Here is a 10397-nt window from a genome sequence, read left to right as displayed (position 1 = left end):
TGTCATAAGCGTTGTAGAAAGTGGGTTGTATAATCCAACATTTGTAGTAGTGGAGACTCAGATTTTACTGATTTCTAAAGGTAAGCCCGATGAATACCGTGGAATTCAGAAAAGGAACAATGTACCGTTGAGAACCGTTACTGTCGAGGAATACCGTCAAATACCGTACTTATCGAGCGGAATATAGTAAAAAATATTTTTTTAAGAATTCATACATAACATAGGATAAAAATGAAAAAGTCTACAATTGTAGTTCAACAAAAATCCAACACAAACTTAATGACATACTTCAATACAAAGTACAAAATCAAAATAATGATAATATTTATGTTAAAAATCAACTAATTATACATAATATTTCATATTCTATAACTAATTTAACAAAAAAAACCAAAAACACATTCAATCTAAACTATATTTTCTGTTTTAACAAAGAAATTGAAAAAAAAAATTAGATACAAACTCCAATTAAACACAATAATAAAGTTAGAAACTAATAATTTGTACTAAATCGTCAAACACTAACGACAAATTTCGTGAACAACACTAAATATCATCAGATTTTAAGAATTATCGGTATTTGACCACTTACCGGTAAGTTTCCGTCGGAATGTTTGAGAATTTGCCTAAAGACAACGAAAAGTGGACGGATTCTCCGGAAAACACCGGAAACCGGAACGGTGTCCTCGAAATCCAAGAAAAATTTCGATTTTCTACATGCCGGTACCAGGACTCTTAAAAAAAACGATTTTCGGTCCAAGTTTCGACCGGAATCCGCGGAATTTCAATCATTGGTTGGAACAAGCAACCACCACCAAGTCTAGAGCTTATTTTTGTAACATGTTGTTACTTTGTTATACTTATATGGCACTGTAGCAAGCAAAGAAAAATAAAACTCCAATTCAGTTCCAAAGAAAAATAAAACTCCAATTCAGTTCCAAATAGGATTCGAACCTTAGGCTATCTGGTGTCCCCATCTAATACTCATCCAATACGCCTAGCACCTTGTTTGTTCAATTAGTGTACTCTGTCAATAATTATACATGTGACTCTCAGAGTAGAATTACCGTATTCATGTCTAATTTGCAAGTTTCAATAATATACATATATCTTTATGAATGAATTCTTTTGGGGTAGTTTTCATTTGTGAAAAATAATTAAACCCGTCCTTTTCAAAATAATAGTAGAAATTTTGTCCTATTCGAAGACCCAAAGAGATATAAGAATGTTAGTATCTAACCTTCTTATGATGATCTCCAAGGATTCGAGTCGACGAGTACATAGTCAAGCATTGAGGAAAAGCCACCGACCATCAAAAACACTTGGCAAAGTAAAGGTGGACGTCACTAAGGTGTTAGAGCATACATAGATCAAAAAGGACGACATATTTTCTTGGAAAATATCTGTAAGTGGAACTAGTAGATTTATGCATACACACTAGTAGATTCAGGGGCATCGCATTCGTTCATAGCAAGTAGAATAGCGCAAGAGGTTCAATGGAGGAAAAATGTATTCTCTAGCCCTTTTACAATATCCACCCCGGGTGGAGAAGTTTACCAATCTATATACTGGTATAAAATATACCTATGTATATAGATAGACGTATACTTCATGCAAATTTGATAATGTTAGATATGGAAGATTTTGACATTATCTTAGGAATGGATTGGCTAAGCGCTAATTATGCGACAATAGATTGTCGACAAGTTAAAGGAACGCCATGGGGACAAGGCATTCCTAGAATCTCATCTATGCAAGCTCAGAGATTTTTAGCCTCTGGATGCGCCGGTTACCTCGCTAACATCATGGATACGACGAAGGATTGTGGTACGAGTATTCGCATTTCCTTGGTGGGCTTGATTTGACTGTTGTCAGTGTTCAATTATGAGGGAGGATTTTCAACCTATAACAGAAACCACAGGTGGGAAGGACAAGAAATGATGGCCAGAGAAGAGTCTTTACCCTGCTTCTAAATTGAGCAAAAAATACTTAATCCTTTACAAGATTGGAGTAAGGAATTGGGCCCCTTCTGCTCACTCTACTGGCATCTTTCTTACCCTTGTTCAAATTCATTCATCAAGTAGGTACGGGTGTTGCTCTGGATTTTAGGCAATTTGTATTCGATCAGGTGATTAGGCATGCTGGTCTGAGGTCATTAAGCTACCAATAGCCTATCCTTCCATGCTATCTGGGATGTTTCTCAAACAATACCCCGCTCTCTTGAAGGATGAGGAATTTCAGTCTCATCATGTTACCCCTGGAAAGATCTCTTTCAATTACAAGCTCTTCTAGACTCATCATCCTGCAGACATCAGTAGGCCCACCTATATTCGTTTGCCATAAAGTTTCTCTTTGTCTATTGATGCTCCTACCATTCCTCATATGTCTTATGAACTTTGCTCTATTACTGCCTAGACGCCGATTGCTGAGCTCAAGCATCTTGATGATGTCATCAAGAATGCTTCTAACAAGGAGAGAGAGAGAGAGAGAGAGAGAGAGAGAGAGAGAGTGAAGAAGTGCTGAAAATTATGAACTTCACCAACACGGCCTCTAATCAAGATGTTAATCAGGCCCCTACCACTGACGCTTGATAAGTATGAAGTTGGCTACCACATGAACATCTTTCCTTTTATCAATCTATATTATTTATAGCTCTCTCTCTCTCTCTCTCTCTCTCTCTCTCTCTCTATACTCTATAGACTTGATTATGTTATGGTTTTCTTCTGTTGGTGAATGGTTTCTTTCCTCCATGGCCTCACTTTGTCATTCTTGAGGCAAACAGGGGGAGTAATATTTGCTTGAAATTCTCTTATCTATGGCATGAAGACTCATGTGCTATTGTTATTGTTTATCTCTGTCAGTCACCATGATATGGTTACAATATTGTGTTTGATTGCTTGCACGAATCTATCTATCTTGTTGATGATTATTGTTGACTGATTGAGTGGGTTTCTTGTCTTAATTGGTCGCTGTGTGTTTTGCCTACAAAAAGTCAAATGGGGAGTTTGTTGTTATTTTGAGTTGGTTGTTTTAGTTTTTGGTAAAATTATTATTCTCTATGATGTTGGAGGCATCTGTGATGTGACATGTATTATCCAAATTCACATCAGGCTATGTGATCTGAAATTCTGCAAAGTGCTTTTTGTCTTATATGCTTTCGCGCTTCTTTTGATCGACCAATGAGGCTTCAACGATTGTATTGGGAAACTCTAGCAACTCTCACCTGGGTATGTGTCATATAAAAGGAATGTTTACCCCTCTTGACTAGAGTTACATACTTAGGGTTCTTCTCAGAGTTGTCACGATTGAAAATACATTGCCATTTGTGTGTTGTTACTCTGTTGTTCTTGATTGCCATTGTGTTGTACAATATACAAAGTTGATTTTTGTATTCTTGATACTGTAAGAACGATCATTTTTATAAGCGTGTGTTCAATCACTTGGTGAGTGAGTTGAGTGGAAAGTAAAGAGAGCTCAAACACAAGTGGAGCCTGAGTTAGAACTCACAAATGTAGAGTTGAAGTTTAGAAAACTTGAAAGGTGATCATTCAGGGTTTTCCATCATTGTACTTATTCTACCAATTAGTGAAGTTCTCATTCCACCGGAAGGAACATCCTTCCAGAAGAAGGCACGATTGGCCGAGCTGAGTTACCAATTCATTGTCTCTTTTATTTACAGCTTAATTTGTTGTTTTAATTTGGTAAATCGCTAAGTGTTGCCTAACTTGCTAAAGATCTTAAGAGACATCAAGAAATCAGTATACACATTTTTTTAATTTTGACCCTAAATATTTAAATAAAGTAAAAAGCTTAGAGTTTTTTTATTTTATATAAAAAAAATATATAACCTATACAAGTTATATATATATTTGGACTATAGTGTAATAGATAAAAATTGTTAATATTATTAAAATAATAGAAAAATGAAAATAATTTTTTTTTTGCTATGAACAATAAAATATTAAGTTAAAGATAAAATATTATTTGATGTGATTTAAACATTATTGAAGATGCTCTTAGCATCCTCTCTTAGTGGATTTTTGGTGGACTTTATATATATATATATATATATATATATATATATATATATATATATATATATTGGCTATTTATATATAAGATGTATCCGTGTCGAGGGATGATAACCATCGTCCGTGACCTGATGGATTTAATCCATCTTTTATTGGGTCTCTCATCTACAAGTGTTAGAGAGTTATCAGTCATTTCTAAATCATTTTAAAATGCACTCAAAGCTTAATTTCCACAACGTAACACTCAGAAAATATCACATTGTTGGAAGGAAGTTTTGGGTAGGTGGAGAAAGTGTTTAAATATTTTGGGTGTTTAGGGAAGATGTTTGGAAATTTGGAGGTTTGAGTAAAAACTAGGGAGGTAAGAAATTTCTTTGTAGAAAGGAGAACTTTTTATTTGGCTTGATTCGAAAGTGTAAGATTACATCTCTATTTATACTAGTCTATGGAATTCTCTAGATACAACATTTTATAGAGAATTCTCCTAATTAATGACACTTTAGGAAAATACAAGATTATTCTAGAATTTCTTACACCTAAAGACTTACACACATCAAGAGTATTCTAGAAAGATGACAACTAAAATAGGCCCAAAATACTAAAAGCACAAACTACAACTAGAAATAACTAGGCCCAAATACTATAACCCAAATCAAGTTTAATTATTCAACAGCAACATCGCGTCTGCTTGAGTTCTTTCTTCAACGTAGTTAGCCTTCTCTTCAACTCTGTTGTTGCGCGGAGCTCTACATTCGGAAGCATAATGCCCAAACTTCGCACAGTTGTAGCATTTGATCTGTTAATTGTCATACCTTGGTTTTGTGGCTCCTCTCCCACGACCTCTTGATGAGCTTTCTCCTTTTTGGTTGTTGGTGTCGTCATTGGGCCTCCAACCTCGTCCACGTCCTCGTCCTCAGCTGCCACCTCTCCTATGTTGGCTTCCACCTTGATCTTCATTTGCCGAATCAACTCGTGTCTTGAGTGCTTGCTCCACGATATCTTCCTTCTTCTTTTTTGTTTCTTCATAAGCTTAGGGCGACCCGAGGAGTTGCTTCATTGTCATAGCCTCCAAGTCCTTTGTCTCTTCGACGATAGTGACGATATGCTCAAACTTTGAATCCATGGATCTAAGAACCTTCTCCATGATTCTCACATCGTCTAACTTCTCACCGTTTCTTTTGAGGTTATTGGTAACCGTCAAAACTCTTGAGTAGTAATCGGAGACGAGTTCACCTTCTCGCCTGTGCAAGGCTTCGAACTCTCCTCTTAAAGTTTGAAGACTACCTTCTTGACTTGATCTGCTCACTACTACAAATGTTGGATTATACAACCCACTTTCTACAACGCTTAAAATAAGTGTTGTAGAAACTAGGGATTCGACAACGCTTATCACAAGCGTTGTAGAAACTTGGTGTTTCTACAACACTTATGGATAAGCGTTGTAGAAACTGGGTGTTTCTACAACGTTTATGGATAAGCGTTGTAGAAACTGGATGTTTCTACAACGCTTATGGATAAGCGTTGTAGAAACTGGGTGTTTCTACAACGCTTCTGGCTAAGCGTTGTAGAATTAAATATATTTCAGATTTCCCACAACGCTTTGACAATCCGTTGTAGAATTCTCGCCGCGGTGCCATGTGTTTTATGTCGCGGCGAGAACTTTCTACGACGCATAGTGAAAGCGTTGTAGAAGGATGTAATACACCGCGGCGAAATTTATACCTCGCCGCGGCGACTAGTTTCTACAACGCTAAACAAAAGCGTTGTAGAAACCAGTCGCCGCGGTGATGTATAGATTTCGCCGCGGCGACAATATCTTGCCGCGGCTAGAAATATTCTCCGCCGCGGCGAGGAGGATACCGTGGCCAAGCAGTTTTTTAAGAAATTGTCTCGCCGCGGCGAGGAAGGAATCTCACCGCGGCGAGAAGCTCCTACAACGGTTATAATATCCGTTGTAGGACCATCTCGCCGCAGCGAAGACATATTTTTGTCGCGGCGAGGTGTTTTAGGTTTTCACTATAAAAGGCCGTTTTCAGTTTTTTTTTCTCATTTTTTCCAATGCCCACGCACGAGACAACCATTTTCGGCCGCATCTCTCCAGTTTCTTTCTTCCAAAATCTCTCGCCACGTCCTCGCCACCCCAAATCTCGCCGTCGCCTTGTCCTCGCCGCCATCTCTCTCTCGCCAAGTCCTCGCCGAGCGTCTCTCTCGCGCCTCTCTCTCTCTCTTGCCGTGTCTCTCTCTTTTAAACATTGTAAGGTATGATTTTCAAAGTTTTTAAAGGTGGTTATTGATTTAATTTCGTGTTGTTGACATGAATTTCTTGTTGTTTACCCGAATTGCATATTGTTTGATTTTTTTAATTCACAAATTTAGGGTTTTTTTTTTATTTTCTCTGTTTAGAACACGAAATTAGGATTTTGTTTGACATATTATGAATGAATTTATGTTAGAATGAATTTGTATGAGAATTTGAGTTAGATTGAAATATTCGGATTGTGTTTGACATATTGTGACATAGGTTAGTGGTTAAAATGGTTATGTTGATTAATGTTGAGATCGAATTGTTTATGAATTTGTGATTGATCGAATTGTTCATGAATTTGTGATTGGTCGAATTGTTTATGAATTTGTGATTGTTGGAATTGTTTTAATTTGTCATGTTTAAATATATATAGTTGGAATTGATATATAATTTGTTATATGTGTGACATAGTTAGTATTTAAAATGGTTATGTTAATTGTAGACACTACAACAAATACAGTTTTTCGGTGCGGATGACTTTTGGGTGCGACTTTTCGCACCTAAAAGTCGCACCAAAATTACTTTCGGGTGCGACTTTTCGCACCCAAATGTCACTAAAGTCGCACAAAAAATTTCGCTGATTTTTTTAAATTTGGGTGCGAAAAGTCGCACCCAAAAGTTTATCATACCTTTGGGTGCGACAAAGTCGCACCCAAAAGTCCAAAACATTTGGCCTAAAAATTTAGCGGGATTTTGTTCCCTCTTATTTGTTTGTTATTTTTTAGGGATTCCCTCTTATTTGTTTTCACCAAAGAATCGGGAAAGGAAAAAAGAAAGAAGAAAAGAAAAGAAGAGAGAAAGGGAAAGAGAGAGACCGAGAGAATGAGAGAGAGAGAGAGCCGAGAGAAGAGTATCGGCCGATGGAGACCGAGAGACCGAGAGAGAGGAAGAGAGCGAGGGAGTGAGCCCGCGGAGGAAGAGCGAGGCCGATAGCCACCGAGACCGGGCCACTGGACGCGCGCGCGGGCTGAGCAGAAGCGAGCGCCGCCGCGAGCCGCTGAGCGCGCCGCCCACGAGGAGACGCCGGAAAGCGAGAGAAGTAACGTCCGGGAGTTGATTTCGCGAGCAAGGTAAGGAGATTTCATTCTCAGCCAAGAATTTCGAAAGTTAGGGTTGAGAGTTTGATTTGGGGGTTTTGATTTCGGAGTGAAATCTGAGGTTTTGGCTTGGTTGTGATGTTCATTGAGCTCGATTTTGATGGTTATGACTTGAATTTGTCCTTTGATTTCAGATTTCTTGGCTGGGTTAAATTTTTGGACGAATTTGGTTGATTTTGGTCACTTGGCCGTGTGGTTCATTGTGTAAGTTCTTATATTCGAATTTTGAGTTCTGTTTTGTTGATGTTGTTATATCGAGGCTGTGATGAATTTTGTGAGCTGTCTGTTTTTTTCGTCCTGGTAAGATTCTTAAGTCAGAAAATGAGAAATTCATGAAAAGGTACAGAGGAGATCCGGATAGAATTGTGTTTATCTGTTAGCATTTTAATTTTGTGTGTTTTTGTTCCTGGTATCAAAAGGGAATGTCTTTTGAACATGTCTTAGAACGATTGGTTCCGATAGTGAGTATTGGTCTTTTCCTATCCTACGAGACTTTTCACCCAGACAAAAAATCAATAATAATCGAGTAACACATTATACTCGATTCTGTTTAACCAGGCCCTTCAGATTTGTTTCAAGCTTGTGGTCTGTAATGGGCTAAAAAATCCATAATAATTTACTGTTCCATGTGAGACACTCTTCTAAGTTGTAATGCTTTTTTTATAATTCTTTTTTAGTTTGATAAAATGAGTTGGTGGTGGGCCGGAGCTATAGGCGCGGCAAAGGTAACAAAGATCCACACCCATACTCCATATTCGTCTGAAAAAATAATCTCCAAATTCTTTAACATAATTCAACTTCTTTGTATTCTCCAGAAAAAATTCGAGGAAACGGAGCAGCCAATAAGCTACCAGAGCGTAGGGCTCGTGATAGGAGTGACCGGCATCATCGGAAACAGCCTTGCAGAGATTCTCCCTCTCTCCGACACGCCCGGAGGCCCGTGGAAGGTCTACGGCGTGGGCTGGCGGGCCCGCCCCAGCTGGAACGCCGACCACCCGATCGAATACATTCAGTGCGATCGAGCTTTCTGGAAAACGACGATTCGGCGTCCACCGGCGGAGACGGCGAGGGGTACTTCTCGGAGCCGCCGGAGGAGGCCAAGCTCTACGTCGGAAACTTGCCGTTCGACGTCAACAGCGAAAGGCTCGCCATGCTCTTCGGCGAGGCCGGAGTGGTTGAGATCGCCGAGGTGAAATGGAAATGGAAATTGAAATCATAAGTTTCGTTTGTTGAGTCAGTCTTGTTTGTTTCGTAACTGAATTTAGGGTTTTTTTTATAAAATTTTCTTTTATTTCTTTGGCAGGTGATTTACAACAGAGAGACGGATCAGAGCAGAGGTTTTGCGTTCGTGACGATGAGCACCGTTGAGGAAGCTGAGAAAGCTGTCGAATTGTTCCACCGATATGTCAGTCTTTCTTCTAAACACAACCAAGTTACAAGGATTATATATTCTCATGCCATTTTTTATTTGATCACATATCCATATTGATAGCTAGTTGGTTAAAACAGAATATTCGAAATTTATTTTTAGTCTATAAGTAAAAACTAATCTGATGGAAGAAAGGCATGCCAATTGTAGTAGAATTGTGGGCGAATGAAAAACAAAGGTTCCTTTATGGGTTTTGTTTTGTTAATGAAAAAAAAAGGTTCCTTTATGGGTTTTTAGTCTATAAGACAACTTCTGTTTAATTGTAACAAAAAATTAAACAGGAAAAATAGCGGCTAGCAGCGGACACGCGGCCTGGATAAGCAGCAAAGAATCGAGAAGCCGAGTTTTCGAGTTGCGTGGTCGCAGCGACGCGGTTGTTGTCGGAGGAAACACCGTGCGAAGGGATGGTAAGTAAATTTTTTTTTAATTCGTTATATTATATATGTTTGTGTGATCATTGGTGGTGTTGGATTTAGATCCGAGGCTGATGGCTAGGCACGGAGGCGGGCATATACCGATGCGGATAGTGATGAGTCAGAGCCTGGATCTTCCCGAGGAAGCGAAGCTGTGGGACATGTCCGAGGCTCCCACCATAGTGGCGACTCAGAGGGGAGCACGGAGGAGCTTCCAGAAGCTTCTCGCCTCGAAAGGAGTCGAAGTGGTCGAGTTCGACATCTTGAACCCTTGAGAGGTGATGGAGTATTTTCACGACCGCGGATATCTCTCCGTTCTCTGGGAGTGTGGGGGTACATTAGCCGCCTCCGTTATCTCGTCTCGAGTTTTGCACAAGGTATCTACGGATTCGTCGAGTATATTTGTAATTTACTAGAAATGTAATTCAGCTGGGTCATTGGGGTTATGCGAGAATTTGTGGTAGAGTAGCGAACAAGTTTATAAAGCTAGTGCATAGCTTAGACTTGGTTAAAAATATCGTTTTGGGCGGGTCATTAGAGTTATGAGAGACTTGGTTAATAGAGGAGTGAGCCGAGTTTATCATTCTGTGTATTATGTGTATTATGGACCATTTAGGTATAATTTTTATTTTTCAATTAAGCAATTCAATATAACAAGCTTCATTCATCCTTTTATTTTTAATTGCTTAATTGCTTATAACAGGTTTCATTAAATTAAATCAAGTAATGTCATTTAATTGCATTTTATTTTATAAATAAATTAAGAATCAAAGTCACTTTCAAATCAGATGACAACTAAATCACAGTTAACAATAACATTTTTTAAAGATTTAAAGTCACTTTATAATAGAGCAACGTCTAAAGCACTATTTACAATTACATTTTTCAAAGATTTAAAGTCACTTTATAATAGAGCGACGTCTAAAGCACTATTTTTTTCCCCAAAACTGACTATCGGGTGCGACTTTTGACTATCGGGAGCGACTTTGTCGCACCCAATGCTCTTTTACCCGCCTTTTCCACGGATTTTGGTAACATTTTAGGTGCGACTTTAGGTGCGGAAAGTCGCACCGAAATGTCGCACCCGAAAGTCGAGACTTTTGGGTGCGACTTTTCGCACCC

The 10397-nt window shown here is 38.7% G+C and overlaps 1 pseudogene; it reads left to right on the top strand.

Moving 5' to 3' along the window:
- The first annotated feature begins 8787 nt into the window (after nt 1-8787).
- LOC149376126 (riboflavin biosynthesis protein PYRR, chloroplastic pseudogene) lies at nt 8788-9550 on the top strand (annotated as a pseudogene).
- Nucleotides 9551-10397: the final 847 nt, after the last annotated feature.

Source organism: Urtica dioica, unplaced genomic scaffold (genome assembly GCF_054948205.1).
Source record: "Urtica dioica subsp. dioica isolate 48M unplaced genomic scaffold, U.dioica_male_clone48M_v1_H2 Urtica_dioica_male_H2_contig_79, whole genome shotgun sequence".
NCBI classification, from domain to species: domain Eukaryota; kingdom Viridiplantae; phylum Streptophyta; class Magnoliopsida; order Rosales; family Urticaceae; genus Urtica; species Urtica dioica.
Note: the sequence above shows the minus strand (reverse complement) of the source record. Positions and strands in the feature narration are given on the sequence as shown.